Raw genomic sequence first — 16,160 nt, 5'->3', positions numbered from 1 at the left:
CTAAATAAAAAGCATAACTGCTTACAATAATCGATTTTGGAAAGCTTTGAGGACACCTGGGAATATAAATCTCTCTGGCTTTGTGTTTCAATGCTTTATTTTATCATAATTTTCCACTTCCTTCCACTCCAATTCCCATTCCAAATTAAACCTTAATGCTGTCTCATTTTATGGAAGTTAACCTGATGAAACAGTAAATGAATAATTACATGTGCAGGAAGGAACTGCAGATGCTGGTTGACACTAAAGATAAGACACAAAATACTGGAGTAACTCAATGGGACAGACATCGTCTCTGGAGAGAAGGAACTGGTGACGTTTCGGGTTGAGACTCTTCTTCAGATTAAGAGTCAGGGTAGAGGGAGACATGTAGAATGGATCATTGTTAGCTGAGGGGAAGATGGCAACGAGGCATAGAATCAGTAAAATTTAATCAGGAGTACAGTGAAACTGGTTGGAGAACTAGGATGTGTACGAAGGAACTGCAGATGCTGGTTTACACTGAAGATAGACACAAAACGCTGGAGTAACTCAGCGGGACGGGCAGCATCTCTGGAGAGAAGGAATGGGTGACGTTTCAGGTCAAGACCCTTCTTCAGGCTGAGAGTCTGAAGAAGGGTGTCAACCCAAAACCCCACCCGTTCCTTCTCTCCAGAGATGCTGCCTGTCCCGCTGAGTTACTCCAGCTTTTTGTGTCTATCTTTGGAGAACTAGGATGGAGAGAGAGACAAGGCTTACTTGAAGTTAGAGAAGTCAATATTCATACCGTTGGGTTGTAAGCTGCCCAGGCCCAATCACATGTCACCTTTTAATTTTGTATTAAACAGCTTGCCTTAAAGTAGCAATCCAGCTGCTTTTTGCCAACTTTCACGGTGGTTTCTGACCTTTGAAGAACAAATATTGCCTGGTTAAACTTTGACCTTCTGGTAAAGACATTTATGAGTTTAATTTCCTTTACTGCACTGTGTTAATGCACAAAGGAAATCAAACACATTAGTCAGCATGACAAATTCCAATGTAAAGTAACATTACCTTATATATTTTCTTCTCCTGCCATCAATTAACAAGGGAGATATTTGCTATCATGGCAAACATGAAGCTGTTATTTTTTATTGATTGGAACTTCCCCATACAATGTGATTGATTAGAGGCAGTAACGTATATTTAGTTTAGCTTAGTTTAGTTTGGATGTGTTTAGTTGAGTTTAGTTTAGTTTAGTTTCCACAGTGTGGAAACAGTCCCTTCGGACCACCGAGTCTAGGCCGCCCAGCGATCCAGGGTCAAGAGAGCTTCACGTTGTGTCGGTGGAAGAATAACACATGTGGACTAGAGGTGGGGAGATCATGGAATTTGACTTAAGCCAGGGGCTCATGAGAATAATGTGTGGGCCCGGGGAATCATACTTCACCGTAGACTCCGACTACATTCTATCTCTCTCCCGCCCACTCCCCAGACATCAGTCTGAAGGAAAGGGTCTCGACCCGAAACGTCGCCCGTTCCTTCTCTCCAGAGATGCTGCCTGTCCCGCCGAGTTACGCCAGCATTTTGTGTCGACCCAGAACAAATGATGTTTACGTGCGATTTGGACAATGGGATGTGTGGAATGTCAAGTCGGCTCCCTGGTTTTCAACCAGCTGAATATCAACACCGTGCAGAGACAGGTGCAAGCCATTCACAGGCAATGTGGCGATGTTGTAGAGTCACAGAGTGATACAGTGTGGAAACAGGCCCTTCGGCCCAACTTGCCCACACTGGCCAACATGCCCTAGCTACACTAGTCCCATCTGCCAACATTTGGTCCATATCCCTCCAAACCTGTCCTATCCATGTACCTGTCTAACTGCCTCTTAAATGTTGGGATAGTCCCAGCCTCAACTACCTCCTCTGGCAGCTTGTTCCATACACCCATTGTGTGAAAATGTTACCCCTCAGATTCCTATTAAATCTTTTCCCCTTCACCTTAAGCCTATGTCCTCTGCTCCTCGATTCCCCCCACTCTGGGCAGGAGATTCTGTGCATCGACCCAATCTATTCCTCTCATGATCTTATACACCTCTATAAGATCACCCCTCATCCTCCTGCGTTCCAAGGAAATGGAGACCCAGCCTACTCAACCTCTGCCTGTGGCTCAGGTCTAGTCCTGGCTAAATCTTCTCTGGGTCATTCACCGTGCGGCACCTCTTTGGAGTGTGCGAAGAAACCGGAGCACCTGGAGAAAACCCACGCAGTTCTGGGGAGAATGTACAAGCTCCGTGCACGAAGCACCTGTAGTCAGGATCGAACCCACGTCTCTGGTGCCATAAGGCAGAAACTCTACCTCTGCGCTGCTTTTTTGTTACACTGTTAAACCACTTACTGCCCTTTAGTTGAGAGTTCACTGTCTCTAATAAAGGATTTTTTGATAGTAACTACACTTTTATAAGTGCCAACACTAAAGAGCCTACAAGCACTGAAATGATGGGCGCCAGTAAACAATTTTATTCATGCTCACAATCTTTATTCATGTTAAAATGAGCAAAGATTGTGATCTGGACTCTCGAGTCCTGCCTTTTCTGCTGATTCTTCCCTCTCCATCTCCATAAAGTTAACTTACCATGAGCAAGTTATTTTTCTCCAAACTGCGAACCGGATTTAATAAGCTTTGATGTTACGGGTCCAAAAATAAATCATGAGGATAGCCTTTCTTCTTCAGTTAAATGATGATGTATGTCTTTCATCCAATTCCAAAACATGATTATAGCCAGCACGAGGAATTCATCAGAAAAGCCAGCAGATTTTGCTTGGGCAGCTTACAACCCAGTGGTATGAATATTGATTTCTCAAACGTCAAGTAACCCCGGCATTCCCTCTCTCTCCGTCCCTCCCCCACCCAAGTCGCACCAGCTTCTCGTTCTCTCCTAGCAAATATCTAACGATGGCCAGTTTCCTTTATCATCGTTACTTTTTTGCATATATTTCATTCATTTGTTCAATATCTCCCTACATCTATATACTAAAACTCTTGTTTGTTTGTTCCTGAACTACAGCCAAAACGGTACACGATAGTGTGACAATTTTAGGCCCACCTTACTGACCGTCGTCCCTTTGGTGCTAATGGGAGAAGTTTCATTGAAATCGGTGTTATAATTTTAAAGTTATTCACATTTTAAAGTTTAAATCTATCTCCTAGGGAGGGAGGGGGTAGGAGGGAGGGGGGAGGAAGAGGGGGGAGGATAAGGGGGGTTGAGGGGGAGGGAGTGGGGGGAGGGAAAAGGGGGAGGGGAGGGGAGGGCGGGAGGGAGGGAGGAAGGGAGAGAGGATAAGTGGGATTGAGGAGGAGGGAGTGGGGGGGAGGGAAAGGGGGGAGTGGGAGGGGAGGGGAGGTGGGTGGAGGGAGGGGGGAGGGGAGGGGAAGGGGGAGGGGAGGAGGAGAGGGAGAGGGTGCTGCACCAATGCAGGAGAGGTTTGGGCCCAACAGGTCCACTTGGTCTAGTCTCCACTATATCTCTTTTCCCTTTCCGCTGACTCTCAGTCTGAAGAAGGGTCTCGGCCCGAAACGTCACCCATTCCTTCCCTCCAGAGACGCTGCCTGTCCCGCTGAGTTACTCCAGCATTTTGTGTCTACCTTCGGTTTAAACCAGCATCTGCAGTTCCTTCCAACACACGGGGAAAAACATTCAAACGACAACAGACGTTACAAAGAACTTATGCGTGGAACCAAGTATAATTCACTTGGGCTGAAATTATGCCAGTCACCCACATCTTTTAAACCTCTGGCCCTGCATGTCTCTCTGCCCCAGTGTTTTCTGTGTGACAGCACGGCATCTCTCAGGTGCAGCTAATGGGTAACTTGTGCCCTAAGACATGACGATACTGCCCTTAGTTTTCTCTGGAGCGTCGGAGGTCGAGGGAGGTTTTGATTGAAGTACATAAAATTATGAGAGGCATAGATAAGGTAGAGAGCCAAAACCTTCTTCCCCAGCTGGAAATGTCCAACACTAGAGGGCACTATCAGGGGAGAGGAGGGTTTAATGGAGATAGACCAAGTGGACCCATTGAGCCCAAACCTCTCCTGCATTGGTGCTGCACCCTCTCCTCCCCCCCCCCTCCTTCCCTCCCTTCTCCTCCCCTCCCCCTTCCTCCTCCCCCTCCTCCCTCCCTCCTCCCCCTCCCTCCCTTACCCTCCCCATCCCTCCCTTCTCCCCTACTCCCTCCTCTCCCCTCCCTCCATTCCCCCTTCCCCCTCCCTCCTCCCCTCCCTCCTCCCCCCCCCCCCCTCCCTTCCTCCTCTCCCCTCTCTCCAATGGTGACGTTTCAGGTCGAGACCCTCTTTCCTTTGTCACTCCATTCCTTCTCTCCAGAGATGCTGCCTGTCCCGCTGAGTTACTCCAGCTTCTTGCCTCGATCTTCCGTCAGGTGTCAGGTTCCGTGGGGACCACCGCTGTACGGCAGCGATGATTCAACTGAGTGGCCAACCATACCAAAACATTTGCTGCAGAAATAAGGAAGTAATTTTTAATTAACTTTTAAGTAACTTCTTGTAGGTCATTCAGGGTGTTAAATGAAACCTGGGTTCCGCGTGATTAAAGTTAAAGTTTAAAAATATTCTAAATAAACCTTATAGGTAATTTATAAAGAGTAAAATCCCTCTTCATTTTGAAATGTACTTTCAAAGTTCAAAGCCCACAGATGGAAATATGTGTGCGTTGGTTGAATAGGAATTTAGATTTTTTTAGATTTAGATTTAGAGATACAGTGCGGAAACAGGTCCTTCGGCCCACCAAGTCCGCGCCGCCCAGTGATCCCCGCACATTAACACTATCCTACACCCACTAGGGACAATTTTTACGTATTACCCCGTCAATTAACCTACATACCTGCACGTCTTTGGAGCGTTGGAGGAAACCGAAGATCTTGGAGAAAACTCCCGCAGGTCACGGGGAAAACGTACAAACTCCGTACAGACGGCGCCCGTAGTCAGGATCGAACCTGAGTCTCCAGCGCTGCATTCGCTGTAAGGCAGCAACTCTACCGCTGCGCCAACGTGCCGCCCCCGAATTTCATGGGCCGGGTTGGGTTGCTGTGGATAAAGCAATTGTTGTGGGTACACTTAAATTCACTTAAGAGGGCATAACTTTAAGGTGAGAAGGGCAAAGTTTAAAGGAGATGTGTGGGGCGACGTTTTTACACAGAAGGTGGTGGGTGCTGGGAACTCGCTGCCTGGGGTGATGGTGGAGGCAGAAATGGATGTGCATATACCTATGGATATGTAGGGAATGGAGGGTGATCGATGGTGCGCAGGTAGATAAAGAGATGGTCTTGGCATGATGTTCGATACAGACACAGTGGGCATTGTGGGCCTGTTGCTGTGCTGTTCTATGTTCTATGTTCTAGATCTCAAGTGAATAACGGTAAGAATTTCAGGGTCGTTCTCAATAACTTAAATTCACATCTGAGGGCGACACGGTGGCGCAGCGGTAGAGCTGCTGCCTTACAGCGCCGGCGACCCAGGTTCGATCCTGACTACGGGCGCTGCTGAGTTACTCCGGCATTTTGTGTCTATCTTCGATTTAAACCAGCTCATCTACGCGTGCAGCGTAGGTTTACTAAGTTAATTCCCGGAATGGAGGGACTGTCGTACGTTGAAAGACTGGAGCGACTAGGCTTGTATGCACTGGAATTTAGAAGGATGAGATGGGGATCTTATCGAAACGTATAACCTGCGACCAGACCTGGTCCTCTGGTCCAACTCCTGTCGGCGTATTTTCATCATTGGACTGACGGTGCCCTGGGAGGAGGCTGTGGACGAGGCGTATGAAAGGAAAAGGCTGAGATATTCCAACCTTGCAGTAGAGGCAGAGGAGGGAGGTTGGAGTGTAAGGGTGCGTCCAGTGGAGGTGGGGTGCAGGGGCTTTGTAGCCAGTTCCACTGCAAGGCTCCTGAGGGAAGTTGAAGTCAGAGGGCAGGCCCAAAGGAGGGCAGTCAAAGAACTTGCCAATGCCGCCTAACGGAGCAGTCACTGGCTGTGGCTGAGAGGAAGAGATGCTCTCTGGGCTGCCACGTGACCATCGAGAGGCTGACCATAAGACACACACCCAGGTCTGATCACCCTGCGGTGGGCCTGCCTCGACTGAGGGTGTCTTGTGATAAAAGGCCGAAACACCCAGTGACGTTGAGGTACACAACTGAAGATGTGTCTGAATGGTAGCAACATCACCTAGTGGTCACCCCCAAGAACAACACCAGTCAATTGTAGTGCAAACCTTAGGGATTGTAACATCTAGTCCGACTAATCAATCAATTAAGGGGTTGGACACGTTAAAGGCAGGAAACATGTTCCCAATGTTGGGGGAGTCCAGAACCAGGGGCCACAGTTTAATAATAAGGGGTAGGCCATTTAGAATGGAGATGAGGAAAAAAAAATTCAGTCAGAGAGTTGTAAATCTGTGGAATTCTCTGCCTCAGAAGGCAGTGGAGGCCAATTCTCTGGATGCATTCAAGAGAGAGCTAGATAGAGCTCTTAAGGATAGCGGAGTCAGGGGGTATGGGGAGAAGGCAGGAACAGGGTACTGATTGAGAATGATCAGCCATGATCACATTGAATGGCGGTGCTGGCTCAAAGGGCCGAATGGCCTACCCCTGCACCTATTGTCTATTGTCTATCTGCAGTTCTTTCCCACACAGGGTTAACAGTATCCCTGGATCTTCAATGGAAATTTATCTGCACAAAAGAAAATCTTTGGATTCCACTCTGAATTGAACCACCTTGACCCAGCCAGACTTGTTGTATCATCATTATAGACTCTTAAGTTTAAAGTAAGATTATAAGCAGGAACCAAGAGGGATTGATCGAGTTAAACCAGAAACGTGGAGAAACATGTGTCGGAAGGAACTGCTGATGCTGGTTTATACTGAAGGTAGAAACAAAATACTGGAGTAACTTAGAGGGTCGGGCAGCATCTCTGGAGAAAACCAATAGTTGGCGTTACCGGTCTGAACCCTTCTTCAGACTGAAAGACTTGATGCCCCTTAACAATTACAAGTTAAACAGGAAAAGCTGAATACCAACATCAACATCATAAGGTTTTACATTAGGTTTTACAAGGATAAGCTGGCACTGGGCCTGTACTCGCTGGAGTTTAGAAGGATGAGCAGGGACCTCATTGAAACTTAACGAATAGTGAAAGGCTTGGATAGAGTGGATGTGGAGAGGATGTTTCCACTAGTGGGAGAGTCCAGGACCAGAGCCTCAGAATTAAATGACGTTCCTTTAGGAAGGAGATGAGGAGGAATTTCTTTAGTCATGAATCTGTGGTGAATCTGTGGAATTAATTGTCGCAGAAGGCTGTGGAGGCCAAGTCAGTGGATATTTTAAAGGCAGCGATAGATAGATTCTTGATTAGTGCGGTTGTCAGGGGTTATGGGGAGAAGGCAGGTGAATGGGGTCTGGAGGGAGAGATAGATCAGCCATGACTGAATGGCGGAGTGGACTTGATGGGCCGAATGGCCCAATTCTGCTCCTGTCACGTGTAAACCTACGAACTTATAAACTGCGACAACACGTGTGAAGTTGTGGTGCTGTATACAGTAACACAACAGGGCAAATACAAGAAGATTAAAGTTGACCTCAGAGACAGCAGCTCTTCTGATCTAAGAATTAAATGGACACCCGATAAAAGCCACATGCGCTGTTGTGCGGATTAAATTATAAATGGAAGTGTGTTGCTTGGGATGAGTGTGAACTTGTTCACGTTTGCCGGCACAAGAGACCCAACCATGAAGCAAACCAAGGATCAAGGATTTGACTTTTAAATAAAGGCATTGCTTGAAACAAGAGTGGGAGCTTCTTTGACATATTAGTGAGAGTGAGAATGGGTAATTTAGAGATACAGCGTGGAAACAGGCCCTTCGGCCCACAGAGTCCACGCCGGCACATTAACACTACCCTACACACACTAGGGACAATTTTTACATTTTACCCAATCAATTAACCTACATACCTGTACGTCTTTGGAGCGTGGGAGGAAACCGAAGATCTCGGAGAAAACCCACGCAGGTCACGGGGAGAACGTACAAACTCCGTGCAGACGGCGCCCGTAGTCAGGATCGAACCTGAGTCTCCGGCGCTGCTTTCGCCGGTAAGGCAGCATATAATTTACTTGCTCTCATGAGCTTTTTATTGAACGCATCCAAGGGAAAGGTGAGGGTCCAAAATGTACAAAGGTTTGCTTTACCTCTGCCTCCTACAACATGCACTCACGTCGCTCCAATCCACGCCAAGATTTCCTTCATTTTGGCTGGTGCAATCCTTGCCGACTTTTCTAAACTTTACAGGATGCAGCCCCTTTACAGGATGCAGCCCCTTTACAGGATGCAAGCAGTTCTTTGTTAACAACAGCTGCCGCCTAATCATGGCCGTCTCCTGGCGCGCCGCGGTGGAGCTGCCGGAGCCCGTGGCCGAAGCTGGGGCCCGAGTTCGGCGTCGCGCGCGGAGACATCCGGAGACGACCCGGCGGCGATAGTGGAGAGGTCAAGGTGCTGCGGTCGATGATGGCGCCGACCGACGGACGAGGACGGACCGCGTGGGAGTGGGGATGCCGCTGCCGGGGGAAGGAACAATGGAGGGCCCGGCGTGGTGGGGGGGACGACCGCCGTTCCGGGAGGGAGGGGGAGGGAGGGAGAGAACGAAGGAGGACCTGGCGCGGGGATACTGTGCAACCTTATCAGCGCCCTTATTTAGCGACTATTTGCATACCTACGGTGTTCAAGCAAAGAATCTCACTGTGAATTGTCACATGCAACAATAAAGTATTCCATTCATTCGTTCATTCATTCATTCATTCATTCATTCATTCATTCATTCATTCATTCATTCATTCAGCACAGCTGAGAAGGTTGTTGGCTGCAACCTTCCCTCCCCCCCATTGACGAACTGCACACTGCAAGGGCCAGGAAGCGAGCGGGCAAGATCATCTCTGACCCCTCTCACCCTGGCCACAAACTCTTTGAAGCACTTCCCTCTGGAAGGCGACTCCGGACTGTCAAAGCAGCCACAGCCAGACATAAAAACAACTTTTTTTCCCCACAAGTGATAGTTCTACTCAACAACCAAAGCCTGCAGTCTCTTTTTTGCTCTGGTTTATTTTCACCCGCATGTTTAGACCGTAATGTTGTATCCTTATTGTTTTGATGTGGTTATGCTTTATTGTTAATTGTTAACTGTATGTTTGTGTTGTCATTTGTGAGCGGAGCACCAAGGCACATTCCTTGTATATGCACATACTTGGCCAATAAGCTTATTCATTCATTCATTCATTCATTCATTCATATTATTTCGGCTCTAGGTGCAGCTTCACCGCTCCGTCCTTCAATCGGCCCACCACAGAGGTGGTCATTTGCAAACTTGTAGACGGCATTAGAGACGAACTTAGCCCTAGGGCCGTGAGTGTAGATGGAGTATAGTCGGAGACTAAGAACGCAGGCCTGTGGAGCGCCGGTGTTGGGAGTTACTGTGGTGAATGTGTTGCCACCTATCCTCACTGAGGGTAGACACAAAATGCTGGAGTAACTCAGCGGGTCAGGCAGCATCTCAGGAGAGAAGGAACGGGTGACGTTTCGGGTCGAGTCCATTCTTCAGACTGATGTCAGGGGAGGGGGCTAAGTTCGTACCAAGATAAAGATGCAAGATAAAGCCAGTAATGTCCAATCAAAGATTGTCCGAGGGTCTCCAATGAGGTGGATAGTGGATCAGGACTGCTCGCTAGTTGGAGTGGCCAGGGTGCGACTCGTCCTTGATTATGCTGCTGGCCTTGCCGAGGCAGACTCCTATTTATTGACTATACTTAAACATAAATCAAACCAATAGGTAGAGCAAGGGGGGAAAAGAACAATTCAAGAATCGTCTTTCGCCTTTACTTTAGAATAGATTGTAGAGATTTCAGAGATACAGTGCGGAAACAGGCCCTTCGGCCCACCAAGTCCACGCCGACCACCGATCAATTACCTCATACACTAGCACTATCCTGCACACACGAGGGACATTTTATAATTGTATTTAACCAAAGCCAATTAACCTACAAACCTGTTTATTCACAAAATGCTGGAGTAACTCAGCAGGTCAGGCAGCATCTCGGGAGAGAAGGAATGGGTGACGTTTCGGGTCGAGACCCTTCTTCAGACCTACAAACCTGTACGTCTTTGGAATTTCATTTTTAAATTTCATATTTCAGATACAGCGCGGAAACAGGCCTTTTCGGCCCACCAAGTCCGCACCGCCCAGCGATCCCCGCACACTAACACTATCCTACACACACTAGGGACAATTTTTACATATACCCAGTCAATTAACCTACATACCTGTACGTCTTTGGAGTGTGGGAGGAAACCGAAGATCTCGGAGAAAACCCACGCAGGTCACGGGGAGAACGTACAAACTCCTTACAGTGCAGCACCCGTAGTCAGGATCGAACCTGAGTCTCCGGCGCTGCATTCGCTGTAAAGCAGCAACTCTACCGCTGCGCTACCGTGCCGCCCCATGTGCGAGGAAACCTGGAGAAAACCCACGGGGAGAACGTACAAATTCTGTACGGACAGCACCCGTAGTCAGGATCGAACCCGGGTCTCTGGCGCTGGAAGGCAGCGGCTCTACCGCTGTGCCACCTCTGTCGTTCTACCCTTTCTAAATCTCTTTTCTACGTGGAAATCTAGCACCATTTAAAATTTTCATTGGACTTTCTTTCGTTTATTATGTTATCTATGAATACTGTATCTATCGTTATCTATGAATACAGATCTGTGGTGCTGTTGCAAGTAAGAATGTTATTGTTCCGTGTTTGGTACATTGACAATTAAACACGCTTTAAGGGCTGAAGGGAATGTTTCCGCGCTGCATCTCTAAACTAGAGTAAACTAAAACTGAACAGATCCAAGGGCCAACCATTTCTATTTATTCACAAAATGCTGGAGTAACTCAGCAGGTCAGGGCAGCATCTCGGGAGAGAAGGAATGGGTGACATTTCGGGTTGAGACCCTTCTTCAGACTGATGAAGTCTGAATATTTTCTTATACCAGCATCTGCAGTTATTTTCTTATACCAGCATCTGCAGTTATTTTTTTTATATACTTGCCAACCATTTCTAAATTACCTTCTTTACCACTTGGTAACTTAACACAAATTACATTCAATGCATCGCCTTCACCTGCAAATAAGCCTAATTAAATCATTTCATCTATTTTCAGACGTTTCTAGATTTTTACTCTTTTGATTAAGCTTCTGACTCAACCTTTACACATGTTGAGAACAAGGTACAGCTGCTGGATAATCCTTTACCAGTCATAATGGAATCTTGATCCAGGCAACATTCCCGACGATAATAATATAAATGATTCATTTATTGGGTTGAGCTGCAATAATAACGAGGCTTGATTGTCAGCTGTTGTGGTGAGGATACATATATATTTAGAGTAATGATTCTATAAGTTCCGACAAATTCTTTCTTGCCACCTAGTGACGTCTGCTGGAAGCAGTTTGCCATCAGTTAATGTTCCCGGAATTGGATGATCTTTCAGTCCAGGTTCACATAAGAAGTTTCATTAAGTATAAAATCATCAGAGGAATAGATCGGGTAGACGCACAGAGTATCTTGCCCAGAGTAGGGGAATCGAGAACTAAAGGATATAGGTTTAAGTTGGGGGGGGGGGAAAGATTTAACAGGAGCCTGAGGGGTAACTTTTTCATACAAAGGGTGGTGGGTATATGGATCGAGCTGCCGGAGGAGGTAGTTGAGGCAGGGACTATCGCAACATTTTAAGAAGCAACTAGACCAAGTGGACCCGTTGGGCCCAAACCTCTCCTGCATTGGTGCAGTACCCTCTCCTCCCCCCCCCCTCCCCCTCTACTCACCCCCCCTCCCCCTCCTTTCCCCCCTCCCTCCCCTCCCTCCTCCCCTCCCCCCCTCTGGTCCCAGCTACACTAGTTTAGTTTAGTGCAAGGTAACTCTGGATTCTGGACTCTTTACCACTCCAGATTCTTTGAATAGTGAAAGGCCTGGATAGAGTGGATGTGAAGAGAATGTTTCCCCTAGTGGGTCGTAGCCTCAGAATTAAAGGACGTTCTCACAGGAAGGAGATGAGGAGCAACTTCTTTATTCAGAGGGCGGTGAATCTGTGGAATTCTTTGCCACAGAAGGGTGTGGAGGCCAAGTCAATGGATATTTTTAAGGCAGAGATTCTTCATTAGTACAGGTAATAGGGGTTATGGGGAGGAGGCAGGAGATTGGGGTTAGGAGGGAGAGATGATTGAATGGCAGAGCAGAAGGGCCGAATGGCCTAGTACTGCTCCTATCACTTACGACCTTAAGACCTTTTGGGCAAGTCACCACCATGGTCAACACCATCCTACGTATAACTGGAGTTCCTCCAGTACTTTTGCGTTTTGTTCCAGATTCCAGCAGGAATCTGCTAAATCAAACGATCCTGCTCCTAACCACCCACCCGCCCAAAACCCACGACAATAGACAATAGGTGCAGGAGGAGGCCATTCGGCCCTTTGAGCCAGCACCGCCATTCAATGTGATCATGGCTGATCATTCTCAATCAGTACCCCGTTCCTGCCTTCTCCCCATACCCCCTGACTCCGCTATCCTTAAGAGCTCTATCTAGCTCTCTCTTTAATGCAATCAGAGAATTGGCCTCCACTGCCTTCTGAGGCAGAGAATTCCACAGATTCACAACTCTCTGACTGAAAAAGTTTTTCCTCATCTCCGTTCTAAATGGCCTACCCCTTAATCTTAAACTGTGGCCCCTTGTTCTGGACTCCCCCAACATTGGGAACATGTTTCCTGCCTCTAACGTGTCCAACCCCCTTAATAATCTTATACGTTCCGATAAGATCCCCTCTCGTCCTTCTAACTCCTCCTCGCAGACTGCATCTCTTTATTTTATTTATAGATGCCACAACAGTCCGTCACATGCCGTAATCTTCAAAGACGTTAAAGCCGTCAAACAACTATTATTGTTCAAAGCCAATATCACACAATGTGCAGGAAGGATCTGCAGATGCAGTGAGAAGCTTTTGTTGTGTGCCATCCAGTCAGTGGAATGATTATACATGATTACAATCGAACCGTCCACAGTGTACAGATACATGATAAAGGGAGCGTGGTTAATGTAAGAAATGCTGCTGTTGGAGTAGAGGTTTAAAAGGGTGGAGTGATTGCAATGCGTGATTGCAAATCCACTCCTGTGACCAGCACACAAAAGAGTCTCCTGGCTTGGGCGCCATCTTGGGATCATCCAATATAACATCAATCTTCCAAATGCTTCCAGGTCCCTTTCTGTACTTTTGGTTTAGAGATACAGCGCGGAAACAGGCCCTTTCGGCCCACCGGGTCCGCGCCGACCAGCGATCCCCGCACATTAACACTATCCTATACCCACTAGGGACAGGTTTTACATTTACCCAGCCAATTAGCCTACAAACCTGTACGTCTTTGGAGTGTGGGAGGAAACCGAAGATCTCGGAGAAAACCCACGCAGATCATGGGGAGAACGTACAAACTCCATACAGACAGCACCTGTAGTCGGGATCAAACCCGGGTCTCCGGTGCTGCATTCACTGTAAGGCAGCAACTCTACCGCTGCGCCACCGTGCTGGGCAATACAAATACAAAATACGTACTTAAATACAAATATAATGTACAGTAACACCAATGTTGTTTTACTTCTCCTTGACAGTAAATAAAACTTTCTTTTTTCTTTCTGCATCAATCCACAATTGTCATAGACCGCAGAACATCAAACATAGAAATCTTGAACAGTTGCCTTTTATGTGGCAACTTATCAATTGTCTTCTTGCAGCCCAGACACACCACATTCACAGACACACCCCCCCCCCCCTTATACATCCTGTTTGATCCACACAGAGAGTACCGGCAAATTTGTTGAACATGAAGCCATGGTGATTCTGGTTGATTGTCAGAGAGTCATACAGCACAGAAACAGGCCCTTCGGCCCAACTTGCCCATGCCGACCGAGATGCCCCATCGACGCAAGTCCCCACATCTGGCCCATCCCCTGTCAACCTTGCCTATCCATGTACCTGTCCAAATGTCTTTCAACTGTTGTTACTAGTACCTTTAAATGTTGTTATCGTGGCTTTACCCTGCGCTAAACGGTATTCCCTTGTCATGTATCTGTACACTGTGGGTAGATTGATTGCCATCATGTATTGTTATTCCGCTGGATGGTTAGCTCAATACACGTGTTAATAAACTAAAGTGAACTGAACTGATTGCCAAGTGTTTGTTATAGTATTGTTATAGTTTTTTTTATAGTATTGTTATAAGATTGTCTTTCAAAATGTTCTGCAGTTGTATCTTGGATAAGTATTCATCCTCTTCCCAATGATATCAATGGTTTCTTTAGTGTCGCGTGTACCAGGTACATACAGCGAAATACATTTTTTGCATTCAGATCCGCAAGACTATCCCCGTAACATTGGGCGGCGCGGTGGCGCAGCGGTAGAGTTGCTGCCTCACAGAGCTTACAGCGTTAGACACCTGGGTTCGATCCCAACCACGTGTGCCGTCTGTACGGAGTTTGTACGTTCTTCCCGTGACCTGCCAGGGTTTTCTCTGAGATCTTTGGTTTCCTCCCACACTCCAAAGACGTACAGGTTTGTAGGTTAATTGGCTCGGTATGAATGTAACATTGTCCCCAGTGTGTGTAGGATAGTGTTAGTGTGCGGGGATCACTGGTCGATGCAGACTCGGTGGGCCGAAGGGCATGTTTCCCTGCTGTATCTCTAAACTAAACTAAACGAAAAAAATAATCGCCCCAGTTAGTGCAGTACAGCACAGAACAGCCCACTGAGTCCAGATGCAAGAGGCGCCATTTTGGAGCCATTTGGACGCCATTTTACTTTGCAGTTAGACTAACTGCCCTCTGGTTGTATGCCCTCGGCCTCCCTCTTTTCCATGATTGAGACTAACGTCCTTATCTCTGCTTTACTTAAAAGCTGCCGGTTCACTTTCATTCAAAAGGCATTTGCCCAGTTTTCGTTCAGAAGCATTATTTTGTGATAACAAAGTGTTTTAGTACTGGTTCCTGAGAGAAGTCATTCCTTGTGTTTGTCAAACACGTTCTCTGCTGACAGACCCATGTCTGGGCAACTTCCTTCCCCCAACGAGCAAAAGGAAAGGCAGACACATTGAATAGCTTTGGGGCACACTGATGCATTGAATTATGCATTCCAAGAGTTCTCCACACACTTTGTTTGTCAATGGGAAAAGACAATTTTTAAAGTTTTGCATGATCTGGTTTTACTCTGGACTCCAGAGGCTTTTACATCCAAACTTTATCAATTCACATTTTGCACGGTGGCGCAGCGGTAGAGCTGCTGCCTTACAGCGCCAGAGACTCGGGTTCGAACCTGACTACGGGTGCTGTCTGTACGGAGTTTGCACGTTCTGAGGGCGTGCAGCGTAGATTTACTAGGTTAATTCCCGGAATGGCGGGACTGTCATATGTTGATAGACTGGAGCGACTAGGCTTGTATACACTGGAATTTAGAAGGATGAGAGGGGATCTTATCGAAACATATAAGATTATTAAGGGGTTGGACACGTTAGAGGCAGGAAACATGTTCCCAATGTTGGGGGAGTCCAGAACCAGGGGCCACAGTTTAAGAATAAGGGGTAGGCCATTTAGAACAGAGATGAGGAAAAACCTTTTCAGTCAGAGAGTTGTGAATCTGTGGAATTCTCTACCTCAGAAGACAGTGGAGGCCAATTCTCTGAATGCATTCAAGAGAGAGCTAGATAGAGCTCTTAAGGATAGCGGAGTCAGCGGGTATGGGGAGAAGGCAGGAACGGGGTACTGATTGAGAATGATCAGTTGGCCCAAAGAGCTTGTTTCCAAGCTGTATCGCCCTAGGATTCCCTTTGAATGAATTGGGAAGTGATTCTAATGTGTAGGAAGGAACTGCAGATGCTGGCTTACACCGAAGATGGACACCAATTGCTGGAGTAACTCAGCGGGACAGGCAGCATCTCTGGAGGGAAGGAATGGGTGACATTTCGGGTCGAGACCCTTCTTCAGACCGTCTCCCTTCAGACCTGACCCTCGATCCTTCGGACTTCAGAAGGGTCTCGACCCGAAACGTCACCCCAATTCCTTCTATC

Source organism: Rhinoraja longicauda, chromosome 26, assembly GCF_053455715.1.
Source record: "Rhinoraja longicauda isolate Sanriku21f chromosome 26, sRhiLon1.1, whole genome shotgun sequence".
NCBI classification, from domain to species: Eukaryota; Metazoa; Chordata; class Chondrichthyes; order Rajiformes; family Arhynchobatidae; genus Rhinoraja; species Rhinoraja longicauda.
The sequence above is the reverse complement of the archived record's forward strand: the minus strand, read 5'-3'. Positions refer to the sequence as shown.